This window comes from Callospermophilus lateralis, unplaced genomic scaffold, assembly GCF_048772815.1.
Source record: "Callospermophilus lateralis isolate mCalLat2 unplaced genomic scaffold, mCalLat2.hap1 Scaffold_63, whole genome shotgun sequence".
NCBI lineage: Eukaryota > Metazoa > Chordata > Mammalia > Rodentia > Sciuridae > Callospermophilus > Callospermophilus lateralis.
Window position 1 is genome coordinate 3,782,275 of NW_027514713.1, and position 14,189 is coordinate 3,796,463.

The 14,189-nt window shown below is 39.8% G+C and overlaps 1 pseudogene; it reads right to left on the minus strand.

Moving 5' to 3' along the window:
• Window positions 1-6,215: 6,215 nt before the first annotated feature.
• LOC143389509 (melanoma inhibitory activity protein 2-like) lies at window positions 6,216-10,563 on the minus strand (annotated as a pseudogene).
• Window positions 10,564-14,189: the final 3,626 nt, after the last annotated feature.

A 14,189-nucleotide genomic window follows, 5' to 3' on the forward strand; every position in this document is an offset into this window, starting at 1 on the left:
CCCAACATGCCCTGCCAGACAGACAGACAGAGCAATGTAAGTGGGCAGCTCTCAGGTGAAGTGTAGAGGCGGCAGGTGCTGGGGGTTACCAGGACCCTGAGAGGGTGGACATGGGGCAGCAGAGCAGGGTTGACAGCACTGTCCATGGATCTGGCACTTTGAAATTGGGTTTTGGTTCCTGGTTCAGAGCAGAATGGTCAACAGTGCTCCCTTCCTTTCACAGAGCAAAACTCTCAAACATACCCCAGAGATCTGGGGCAGGTCAAGTCACCCTGGAATTCTCTAAAGGACACCTTCTGTAATCTGATCCAAGATAACCACAACCCAATGAAAATGGATTTACTCACAATTCATGAGGACATGTTATATATCTCGTTCTTCATAGAATGAGAAACCAAGATTCAGACTAATCAAAGATAGCACTAATTTTACTAGCAATAGACAGAGAAAGTTGTGTTCTATCCATCAGGATACATGAGAAAGTAATTAAATTATGGCCATAGAGCTGTCCTGATTGCATAATAACTCATTATACCAATTAATAATCACATAAAGTATTGTAGTGATGTGTTCAGTTCCCATTTTCCCTAGCTCTCCATCTCTCTCTTTGACCTTCTCTCTTTCTCTGTGTTCCTCTTTCCACCTAAATTGTACACCATCTCCTGCTGTTGATCTGGCTTGGAGCACATGGTCCAGGATACATGGCTGGTGGTGGACTTTTGAGCTGTTGGTTCCTGTCCCTCAGGAATGGGATCCATTTTGTTAATTGGTGTGTCTTTGAGCATCTAGGTTCTCCTGCTGTGGTGCACACTGTTGTTGTTTTTTGGGATACAATGGTAAATAGTAGGTGCCCTTAGATTGCTGGACCCCCTTGTTTATATATCCTAGTAAAGCAACGTGTTCCTGGTCCTGAGAAGTGCACTATGCTTAGCAACTCTGGGAGGAAAAAGAGCAGCTTATAAACCCAAAATACCCAGACCCTTCAATTGCCAAATATATATCCTTTCTGTTGCTGCTGTGACCCATTCTGGCAAGTCCTCAGAGCCTACAAAATTGTGGAGCCCTGCTATATAAATCCTTTGGATTGCTAAATGTTACAGCTGGGATGAGTCACCAGGGGTCTCTGTAATTTCATTATTTCTGCGAACTACCCAGACCTCCAACAAATCTAGTGCACTGAGCATGGAATAAACATAACAGACAGGAGGACTTGAGCTCTAATCTGTTGCAGAAAACTGTCTCATGTTCTAGCTATGCTGGCTGGAAAATGAGAAGAAGCATTTTCCCATTTATGTGGCTAGAGGCATGAAGTGAGAAGTGAGGGAGAGTCTCAGAGAGTTGGGGCCAGCTCCCTACATCACTTTGTTCATCCCAAGTACTTCTATTACATCAGCTCAGGATGTCTACTTTCCTTGATAGCCATGGATTTTAGAAGTTGATGTAACGGGGTGAATTAAGCCACTACAGTGGCTTGGGGCATGGTGACAGAAGACTCCAGGTGGCCCACATTCCAGGTGCAGCTCAATGTGACTTCCAGAGTTACTTATAGACATTTACACACCTCCTGTGCCCAGACAAGAACCTTGAGCCATGCCCATGTCTGTAATGTGTGGCCCATTGTTAAAGCTGCAAGAGGGAATGAGAATGCTAATATGCTGATGGTTAAATATCATGCCCTTCAAGCTTAACCACCGAGGGCTTGTGTACCATGTTCTCAAAGGCAGAAGATAGCATTTTAACCAGTAGCTCAATTGTTCCATTGAATGAAGACTCTCAAATCTCCATCCCCAGATGGGAAGACCCCTTTGTAATTCCATTTGCAATCACTTTCTTCCTTCTTTTCCTTCCTTCTTTCCTTCCTTTGTTTTTGCTGAGGTCTATTATTTACAACTTCTGCCTTTCTCTAATTTATGAATTAGAGGTTTGAGTTATAATTAAAATTATTTTAGTCACTTATTACTATAAAGAGTGAGTACATTAAAAGGAGATAGACAACTTCCACTTGAGAGTGATAGAATAGATGTACTTCCTTATTGCTCTTACTTAAACATCCTGGAAAGTTAGAAAAGTGAATGTAGAAAAACACAAAGAGAAGAAAACAGAAGATAATGGAGATAAGCTAAGGATTGGGAGACCAAGGAATAGCATGAGGTGAGTTTCTGGGTTTTCTCTTTGCCTTCTGTATGTTTAATGGCGTGCTGGAGAAACTAGCAGCATGGAAATACTAACAGATATAAAGAAAGAAAACTCCCTATAGCCCACTCCATCCCACCAAATAACAGGAAGAGGAGGATTAACAAGACAAAACTTTTCAACTCTGGTCACTATACAGTAAACTGTGGCCCTACCAGAAAAATATGAGCAGGGAGCCTAGACTTCTGCTCTCATGATTCCATGGTGAAGTAGCCCAATTGTGTTGTCCATGGCTAAGTCAGAGAAGACCAGGAGGGAAACTAGGGCTTTCATCCTATTTAGTGGTAACAAGACCCTGAAATCCCAGTGTCAACAGAGACCACCTGGGTGTCTGGACTTTCCCCCTGTCTGGAGGTAACAAGGCACTTTTCTCTTCCCAGTGAGTTGCTGCCAGACACAGCTAGTGGGGCAGGAACAATATATCCCCACTCAGAAATGACAATACCATCCCACAGCACAGCACCACTGGGGACTTGTGAAGCTAAAATGAGGCACTTCGGCCCCTCAGTTGAGGGTGTTTCTAGTGGAAATGCAGTGCGCAGCTTGAATTACACCCAAGTCTATCAGTGATGAGCTTACAATGAGAAAGCTGGACTTCCTCCTCCATTGGGTGAAAATGGAATGTGCCTCTCATCTCCCAAAGGAGTGGTACCAATGCAACCAATGGAAATAGAGGAAGTTGGTGCTTGCATCTTCATGATGGAGTGTTAACCCTCTGTTTTCTTCTAGAAGTTGCAAGGTTTCTATTCTAATTCCCAAGTTTTGGTTTATTTAGACTTGAATTTTGTCCAGGGTAAGAGACAGGGGTCTAGTTTAATTCTTCTACATATGCACATCCAGTTTTCCCAGCACCATTTATTCACGTGGACTCAGAGGAATGGGCATGAGGGCTCACTGAAAGTGGAGTCCTCAGGGAATGAGGCCCAGAGACAGCCCAGCCTCTGGAAGCACAGGCTGAACCTATAGCTTCAGGTGGGCACTGTACAGTGAGCCAGGAAGGATGGAAAGAGCAAACCTGTCACTGAGGGGCTTTCATGGATCCTTATCCATGAAAATGTATGAATTTTTGCAGAAAACCCTTATGTGTATGGTCAATATTATCATGTGCTGAGGCATGACCAAGAATGAATGGGCATGTGAGAACAGAAAAGAATGGAGTCAGACTCCCTACATTACTTCATACACACACACACACACACACACACACACACACACACACACCTTCAAAATATTTCACAGAACTCAATACAAAATTAAAATTACAGACTCCTAAAAAATAGGAATACATTAGTTTGGCCTTACATTTAGAAGTGGTTACTTATTTAAGGCACCAGTTAAGCAACAAAAGAAGTAATAAGTAAATTAAATTTATTGAAAATTATAGCTTTTGAGCAACAAAGAATGCACTAAAAAATTGAATTGACATCTCACAGAATGGAAGAAAATATTTGCAAATCACAGATTTTAACTCAGAAGTGATTGTTATCCCAAATATAGAAAGAACTGTTAAAACTAAACAACAAAGAAAATCCAATAAAAAAGTATCCAAAATCTTGAATATGCACTTCTGTAAAGATCATTATGTTTGAAAAGCAGTCATCATTTATCATTTATCATTAAGGAATTGCAAATCAAAGTCATAACAAGAGACCACTTTATGAGTAGAAAGATGGCTACAATCAATGACATGGACAATAGCATACGTTCTCAGGGACAAGGATATACTGTGACCTGGTGAAGAAATGTAAACGATGTGCCTGCTTTCTAGCACAGTCTGGCAACTCATTCCATGTTAGACATAGACTTACTAAATGACCCAGCAATACCACTCCTAGATGTACATCCAAGAGAACTAAAGTTATATGAGTGTTCACAGCAGCATTATTCAAATAGCCAAAAAGTACAAGTGACTAAGTCAACTAACAAAATAGTTTAATAAATAAGACATATTCATATAATGGAATGTTGTTCTGCAATAGAAAGCAATGAAGTACTGATGACATACTATGACATGAATGAACCTTGAAAATATTATGCCAACTCAAAGAAGCCAGTCACAAAAGACAGGGTCTCACTAAGTTGCTTAAGGAACTGATTTTATCCTTGATGAAGGAAGGGTCACTTGGCACTGTGTCTCCCATGCAGACAGCCACACACCTCTTCAGGCACAGTTAGAAACTTGCTTACTGAAATGTTCCTAGGAGAAGCCAGGTTTCACAGCATGCTTTGCATGGATTCTGTCCCAAGTTCCTTGATGCCACAATTCCTTTCAACACTTGTTTATCTACTAGGACCTCCAGACAGAAGGCAGCATCTCCTGGAATATTCCTTATCATGCTATGCCATTACCCTGCCCAGACTTCTCCATTCCTGCCTTCCTCTTCACCTCACCAGAGAGCCACTTTCAAGGTTCCTCAGGGCAGAGTGCACTACTCTCAGGGAGCAGGCCCTGCAGCCTCAGAAGATGCTCTCCCTAGAGGCATGAAAGAAAGGGGACTCAGGAAAAAGTGCATCATGTAATTTATATAACAGAATTTTCCTATGGGTATGTAAAATATATTCATATTTTGAACAGAGGTTTACATGTTCCAAAGGAAATTGTCATTTCTTATTTCCAGGAATTCGTCACTTTAAAACTCTAACAATAAGAGGCCACGTTTGTCATATTTTTATCTTCATAAAGTCATATGTTGAAAAAAAAGTTGTATGTTGAAAAAAAAAGTTGTATGTTGTCCTTTGACCCAATATTAATATACCAATGCAATAATGACCCATTCAACCAAAAATTCAGGCAAGGATTTATGAACAGCATGCCATCACCAACCAAGCCTTCCCAAATGAATCCTCAAATGGACACCTCACCAGGCTGCATATCCAGGGATGTGTAACCATCTAAAACACCTATTGAAATTAGGCCACCTGCCATCCTCACTGAGAACCCACCTGTTATCCTTTAGACCCACAGCTCCCTCACTGGCACCCCTGAGTTTTTTATTTTCCATTTTAAATGTTTGATTGTGGTTAATATATATATGACATAAAATTTGCCATGTTAACCATGTTTTAAGATTTTTTTTAGCTGTAGATAGACACAATACCTTTTTTTTTATATGTGGTGCTGAGGCTTGAACCCAAGACCTCATATGTTCTAGTGAGTGCTCTATCACTGAATTACAAACCCAGCCCTCATTTTTTAAAAATACAATCATTTTACCCAATATGAATACTCTCAAATCCATAACATATTTGAGGAATATTTATATCCCTGAGTGTATAAATTTAATTCATTTCAACAAAATTCTACCATACCCATTTCCTCTATTGTAGAAGAATAGATGCTGGCCAAGTGCTAGGAAATATTTAAGGCCTTTGGTAAAACCACTATAGAATCAAAGAATCCCTGTAATGAATAGAATATTTGGGCTGGGGATGTGGCTCAATCAGTAGCAGGCTTGCCTGGCATGCATGCAGCTCAGTTTCGATCCTCAGCACCACATACAAACAAAGATGTTGTGTCTGCCGAAAACTAAAAAATAAATATTAAAAACTCTCTCTCTCTCTCTCTCTCTCTCTCTCTCTCTCTCTCTCTTTTTAAAAAAAGAATAGAAAATTAGAAAATAATTCAGATCTAATTGTTATTGGTTATATATTTTTGGTTTGTATTTGTTTAATGATGGAGATATTCTCATTTTCTTTTATATTATTGTTAGTGGTTATTAAAACATAATCATGAGCTGAGGTTGTGGCTCAGTGGCAGAACTCCTGCCTAGCATGTGTGAGGCACAGGGTTTGATTCTCTGTACTACATATACATAAGTGAATAAAGTACAGGTCTATAAACAACTAAAAAAAGTTTATAAATAAAACACTTAATCATATACCCATCAGTTTCATTCCCTTGCACTATATTTTTCCACATAAGTCATATAAAAAAGACTATTTCTTTAATTATGACAGATCAAATATCAAGAAGAGGATTCTTCTTAGTTGTGGGAATTTTGATTTTTATAATAACAGCCCAATTATTTAGGTAGAGTACATATAAGTATGTATTGTATATATTTTTGAGATGCTCCATAAGTGTTTCCTGGAGGACGTGGAGGAAGAAAAGGTCCTCTTCTCATGAACGGACTCCGTGGATCCATAGAAAACAATGGACCTCTGATTGAAGGATAAGAAAAGCCAGAGCCAGTTGTTTGATTTTCAGCAGGGAGAGATGAATCAGGTACATTGGAATCACCTTGATCAATTTTGGTATCATTTCTACTAGATTCCATTTCTGAATATGTAGGCCCATCCATTTTATCTAAAGACAGCATAGTTAAATTTCTGAGTTCTGCTGATTCAATCTACCAAATTTAGAATTACATCCATCTTGCCTTTGTAGAGGAAGATGTGGGTCAGAATATGGTTGGCCTGGTGAAGGGATCATTATCCTATGGGCCTGTTCCCATGGATGTTCCAGATGCCCTATGTCAGAAGGTGCTCTCTGTAGATAAGTTGACCTATCACAGTTTGATTCTCTTCTTTCATTGCTAGTTGGATGGTCCAGAGGATTCTCTGGGCCCCTTAAACCTCTTTCTCCTCCTACTTGCACCAAAGGTGAGAGTATAAATGTACCCTTTTTCCAAATGAGAAGGTCTTATTCCACATGAAGGTTGACCCAATGGTGAGGGACCATTTGGGGAATTCTCTTTGCCAAAGGCTGTATTTGAAGCATCAAGCACAGAAGGATCTTTTTCTACAAGCTTAAATTGTGACTCTATTTCAGTTAATTTTTTTGTCTAGTGTGAGCATTTTTTTCCTTAAATTATTGAGGTATCTTTCAGCATTCCAAACTGCCAACTCATTACCATGAGCATTTTTCTCCTAGTAAATTATGTGCCCCTGATAAAAAACAAATGGTTCTCTCCAATTCTTCTTCAAGATCTTTGGCTCAGGGGCTGGGGATGTGGCTTAAGCGGTAGTGCCCTCACTTGGCGTGCGTGCGACCCGGGTTCGATCCTCAGCACCACATACAAGCAAGGATGTTGTATCCGCCGATAACTAAAAAATAAATATTAAAAATTCTCTCTCTCTCTCTCTCTCTCTCTCTCTCTCTCTCTCTCTCTCTCTCCCCTCTCTCTCTCTCTTTAGAAAAAAAGATCTTTGGCTCACTTTCTATTGGTCTCCAGTAGTTTAGTTGTACGGCTGATCTTTTCTTCCTCTTTGCAAAGTTTTTCTTATTTCTCTACCTGGTAATTTTCCTCTCCTATTAATTTTCTTTGGAGTTTCATTACATTTTCTTGATATAATTCCGTCATGAATTTAAGTTTCTGCTGAAGATTCTGATTCTCACTTTCAAACTGTGTATTTTCTGCTTGCAAAGATGCTTGTTCTGTCTTAAGATTTTAATATGTTCTATCAGGTCTTCCTTTGTTTCAATTACTTCAGATAATAAAGTATAAATTTGATTTTTATCTCTTTCTAAGATTTTTAAAGAGGCCTTTAACTTAGCATCATAAACTAGTTTCTTCCAAGACCCTTTTGGCTGATATTCTAAGTGAGCACCAATTTCTGATTCACTTTTCAATTCCAATTCCAAGTAACCATCATCTCTTAGGACTTTTTCAAGCACAGGAGCCCAATCTTTTATCGGTAGTAAGTGTTCAGTCAGAGACATAATGAGATTTTTTTTGTCTCTTAGAACTTGTTCTGCATGTACTTTAGAGTGTTCAAATGTAATTTTCTGTTTAGTAAGGCCATTTACCTTTTCTTTCCATACTTCAACTTCTTGTAAAAGCTTTTTATGACTTTCCTGAAGTCATTCAAAGCCTCTTTTATTGCTACTGTAATTCTTTCTTTATTCATTTGAAATATTCTCAAGGTTGTTTTAGCTTCAGGTATTTGTGATTTAAGGGATTTTGATTCATCTTCTAGAGACTTAATCCTTTTTGATATACCCAGCATCAATTCATCCTGTTGAGAATATTTAGTTTTCCCTTCTTTTAGCTTTTTTCCTAGAAAGAGTATTTCATCCTCAAGTTTAGACATGAACCTCTCCAGTATTTCATATATTGCCTCCAAGTTTTCTGCTTTTCCTTACTCCTTCACCAAAATGACATCCTTTAAAGGTGACTCTAAGCCTTCATACTCTTTTTGAATAAAACTAACATTTTCAAGTAGTTGACATTTTTCTTGAATTAGTCCAAAAAGTTTTAGAGCAAGTTTTTTTTCTCTCCTCTAAGGTAATGCCTGCTTCTCACAGACTGATAACTTCTCCACAAAAATAAGAGTACAACAAAAATCTAATAGCTGTACATAACACCAATTACCATGGACAGCCATAAGGACTAGGGTGTGTTTCCACGTCTTCAGGCAAGGTAGACCACAACCCTACTTACTTCTTCCAGGACCACCCCCAAGTATGTCTGAGATACAGCTCTTGCCCCTCCATCATGCTAAGGCTACTTTGGCTATTCCATCCACAACCATACCATGCCCAGCAATGAAAAAACAGGGTGTGAACACTCAGGCCTTTGGTCAGAAAAAAACCTGCACCAGGCAATGGAGCAGACCATTTTGAACCAGTGAGTGGTGGAGAGGAGCTGTGGGAATGGGCATGGGCAGCCCTGGTTGTGGTATCTCAGGGGCCTAGCACACTACACTGCCTGCCAGGGAAGTCTTGGTCCCTTCACTATGCTATAAATTCTGAACCAGGAAAGGTTCAAGACTGTCTCAATCAAACCAGAGAGAAGTCCTCTCCAGGTCACCCACCAATTGATTTGGTTTAGGCCAGGCTAAGGCAGAACTTATTATGTGCCATTCTATACAGTCATAATATCACCCAGTTAGATGTAACTAAAATTCTACAGCTCTGTAAATTTTCAAAGAGCTAGTACACCATATATTTATATTTGTACCACTTCCCCTTTTGTTTTAATGACTCATTCCTTTCCCTCCCCTCCTCTCCCCTCTCTTTTTCCTTCCTTCCTTTCTTCTTTCTCCCTTTCCTTTTCTTTCAGTGTTGGGGGTTAAACTTCAGAGCCTTGTACATACTGGGCAAGCTCTCTACCACTGAGCTACATCTTCAGCCAGGTTGACACTTTCTATAGAAGTCATCTGAATTATTTCCATAGAAAACCTCTTGTGTTAGACATTTAAAAAGTAATTTGAGAAGAGTTGCGAACATGGGCATAAATCAGTTTTGATAAGTTATTTTTAAATAGTATACGATATGTAATGTTTCTAAAAAGAAGTTGAGTTGGTTTTCATGTCAGTTTTTGTAGACAACTATTTATTTAAGAGTTCTTTGAAATCTTTTTGCAGATGTTTTTTTCACTTCTCATAGGATATAAACACTTCTAAGCAAGCTGGTCATTATATATATACAGCAAATAGAAGGATAAGATAAGAGAAGGAAAAAACAAAATTAAATGTTGCATGGGATTCTCACACAGACAGGAGACACCAGGGTATTCATCAGGAAGCAGTGTTTATTTGTGTGCATCTAGCCTCAGTGCATTCTTATCTGAAGGCTGAACATTTAGTGTAGAAAGTGATCTCTTATATATTCTAGTTAGTTTCCTTTTACATACTAGTCTTTTTCTTCATATGAGGTAATACACATTCCTGATGGACATTCTATTTCTATACTACAAAATAGCAAGAATGTTCAAGATTGATTTCTGGAGGGCTCACAATGATACAGATGGCATCTTGTTCTTTTTCTTCTGAGATATCTCTACCATAAAATGTAGCTCAGTGGTAAAGAATCCCTGGCTTCTATTCCCAGTACCAAACCAAAGCAAACCAAATAAATGGCAGATGCACTTCATTTAGGACAGAGAATTTAGCATTATAGTGAGTTATAGTGAGCAAAGTTTACCCTAGGACACTTAGAAGAGCAGCTGTGTATCTTTGACTGGTTTAAGGCCTTTTCTAAAGAGCAGTTTCTGAAACAAAGAAACAACTTCAAGTGAAGTTAGCCGTGAGCAACTCTCTGCCTGCAATCACAAGTGTTCCTAAGTTCCTGCCTGGCAGCTGAACACTTTGTAGGCCATTTCCTAGTGGGGAGAAAAGTCTGAAGGGGGAGAAAACTTGAATTCTTGGGTGATTCCCTTCTTCTTTGGCTATTCTAATCAACTTTCTGTCAGTATCTCCAGTATCTAAGATGCAGAGAAGTTGAATGGCCTCCAAATCTGAATCTTTGAGACCTGATCCTGACCCTCACCTCACTCCACATTCCTTGGTTGATTTCTCAAACACCTCAATGCCCGGGTTTTGGAGGATTTCAATTCCTTCCACCTCTATTGCCTCCAGTTCACTGAGGGCTTTGATTGCAGTACCTGAAATTGGGAAGGAGTTTCTCCAGGCAGGAGGTTCAGCCATCCTAGCAGGCTGTCGTGACCTTGAACCTACATAAGGCAGTCCCCTTAGGGCTACCCAGTAGACCACATTTGGGCTATTACTTATGGGGTTGAGTTTTAGCAATTGTTGCCAGAAAGGCATTTCTCCCTTGTTCCCAGGATCTTTCTCCCTGAGATAGTACTTAGTCTTTGATGGAGGATGAAGGTTATCTAGGTGCCAGACACTCACTTTTCTCACTTCCTTTCCCCACTGGTATCAGAATCAGCTTTCTCTCACACAGCCCATTGCCCAAGGCCCAGAAGACCTAGGAGGCTTTAAAGGCTAGTTCTGTAGGAGTGGGTGAAGCCACTCTGCATTCTGTAAAGAGACGTCTTTGTTCTGAGAGGCTGTAGTGATAGGAATCACCTTCATGTTTTCTTCTAGAACACCTTGACAGAGGGGTTGTGATGGATGCAGTCAGGTCTCCTTTAAAGCAGCAGTTATTTATGGCTAGAGACATAGCAAGAAGTCTGTAGTCCTGGACTAGAGAGGAGAAAGCATATTGGTTTCTTCTATACAATTTCAGCACAAATTTTCATTTCTCTGGTTGTACCTGGTGTAACAATGCACTATATGTGAATTCATATATGTACCTAGGTTAATGATGTCCATCTCTTTCCACCATCTTTTCTCTCCACATGCTTCCTTTCATCCCTTCCTTCCCTTTTCCCCATCAAAGTTCCTCCATTTTTTCCACTCCCCTATTATCAATCAGCATTCTGTTATTAGAGAGAACACTCAGCCTTTGTAGTTGTTGTTGTTGTTTGAATTGGCTTACTTCACTTAGCATGATATTCTCCAGATCCATTCATTTACCTACAAATGCCATAATTTTATTCTCTTTTAAGGCTGAGTAATATTCCATTGTGTATATATACCAAAGTTTCATTATCAATTCATCTATTGAAGGGCATATACGATGCTTCCACAGCTTAGCCATTGTAAATTGAGCTGCTATAAACATTGGCTGCATTACTAAGCCATGATCCCAGCCCATATTTACCATTTTTAAGTGCACATAGAATTCAGAAGTGCTCAGTTCATTCACAATCACCACCATCTATTGCTAGAATTCATCTTCATAACAGAAACTCTGCACTCATGAAATATTGACAAACCATTGCCCATCATCCAGTCCCCTGCTTTCTGTTTCTGTGAGTTTGATGTCTCTATATACATCATCTAAGCAGAACTACATAGTAAGTGTCCTTTTGTGATTGTGTGACTACACTTAACATAATGTGGGATGAATTATGTCCCATTGTGTGGATGTACAACATGTTTATCCATTCCTCATCAATGGATACTTACATTGCTTCCATTCTTCAGTTTTGGGGAACTCCTACTTGGCATTTCTGGAAGCTTGAGCACTAGAGGAGATGGGGAATCTACAGGAAATGAGCTGTGGTTGGGATCTCATGGGTCCATGTTTCCACCTTGATGTAATCTGTAGGCAAGAGGAGACATGAGCTGATCCAGGTGAGGGTACCTGCAATTAGCACAGATGCTACAGGTAAGGCCAGAACAACCTCTTGTCTCTAAAGAAAGAGAGGAAATTATGAAACTCAAAGACAGACTTGACAAGAGGGCCTACACCCCAAAAAAGGTGAAGTGGCGCCACACAAAGAACACTAAGGAGAAATGAATGTGAGTAAAGAATGAGCAAATCCCAGGTACACCCTTCTTCCCTACATCACAGGTTGCACTTGCCATCCTTTGTTGTTCAGTTGGTAAGCAGAAGGCTTAGTATCTACTAGGTTTAAGCTGTCCAATTCCAATATCACTGTTACCTGCATCATTTAACAGAAGGATGCCTTTTTACAGACTTTCCTTTTAAGGACTGAGTACAAGAGCTAAGTCTAATCTTTGAATGTTCCAAGGTGCCTCATGCATAGTCAGCACTGGGCCTTTCTGCAGTGTCAGACTGAGGGCAGGAGTCAGGCCCAAGAATAAAAATTTATGAATCCATCAGTTGAAAGAAGATGCAAGGCACTGGGAATATTGGTCATTCTTTATTCAGAGGTGGCAATAGCCCCTAACAAGCCCCCAGGGGCATTTCCATATTTGTGTTTAATATAAAGGCCAAACAAAGAAGCCACATTGCCAACAAGGTGGTGCATCCCCACAACCAAAAGTTTATGACCTTGATTATGAAGTTGCACCCCCTTTCTCCAAAGAAAATCCTTAACTGGTCTTCTCCAGAAATCTTTACCATGGCTATTTTTAGGACTGCCAGCAAAAGAGTTCAATGTAGATAAACTTTCTATTTTTGTGTCACCCTGTTTACTTGGCCACTGACCAAGAAGATACCAGCACTTCAAGTGCTGGACACCCCCTTACTAGTTTTTCACAAACATATCCAATATAGTAGTTTGTAAAAATGTGTAAAGAAAGCCTCTGTCCTTGAGCTGGGCTTCACAGATATTTCTACATTTTTAAGATAAGAGAAATTACCAATTGGGCTCTATAGTTTCACCTGGCAGGGGGAGGAAAGAAAGGGGAGATAAAGAATCTCTCCACTGTTCAGGTGTTGTACTTGAAGGGATAACTTGCCCAAAACACTGAGAGAAAATGCTGCTTTTATGTGAACTTCTGTAGACTGTAAATTTGTAAGCCTCTCCCCTTACATGCTGGGTATAAAACTTTGAAACTACCTGAACTCAGGGTTCACGGAATTGATTGATTACAGAAAAGCTGTGCTCTCTGAACTTGGCTGCAGCCAAATAAAACTGCTTCCTAATATCTTCAGGGCCTTGCTTTATCTGTTCCTACAACATTCCAGGCAGTCTTCTCTGTTTTGCTCTTGCAAATGAAACTCTTGTAGATAACTATAAGAAGTCATATGCTGGGTTATCTCTCACTGACATTAGAGTTACAGTTAATTCTACCTATAACCATAGACTGCCCCATGGAAAATGCAAAAAACCCTTGCTACCAATGTACCCAACAATGCTTTTTGGAATGTCCCTCTCTGATAATGATAACATCCCATGGAATTAATGTGTTACTGCCATACCTTCTCTAGGGAAAAACAACATCTATGTGCCTGGGCAGGTGCAGCCCCCTGGAATGTAACTAATGTGCCCAAAAACCACATGAGCTACTGCAGTAACTGCTATACAGAACAAGCCATTACCAATGGGTATGCAGGAAATCAGTGTGGCATGATGGATATCAAACCAATATTGCTAGCTGCTAGACTCATAAAATGGGCAGCATCCAGCTCTATTGAGTCCATACACTGACCATGGATTTTGACAATTGCCTTGGTAAAGTTATGTATAGTCATAAAATAGTTAGCATCCCAAGCACCCTTAATATACTATATATATTATATGTACATGGATTTGTCTTTGTGCCAAATTATGCTTATACCCACTATGCAAAAGCTTGTGCTACACCACCCTTTGCCATGCTAATAATCAATGATACTGATGGCCTAAATATCACTAAGACAGAGATCCCTTATGCAGTCAATATATCCTATTGGCTAACAAATTGTCTAACCCATGCTATAAAAGCTAAATGTATATTTATTCTCAGAACAAACTGTCCCCAGGAGTCTGGCTTCCAGTGAACCTTCCAGTGGAGGAGTTCATGGGACATGG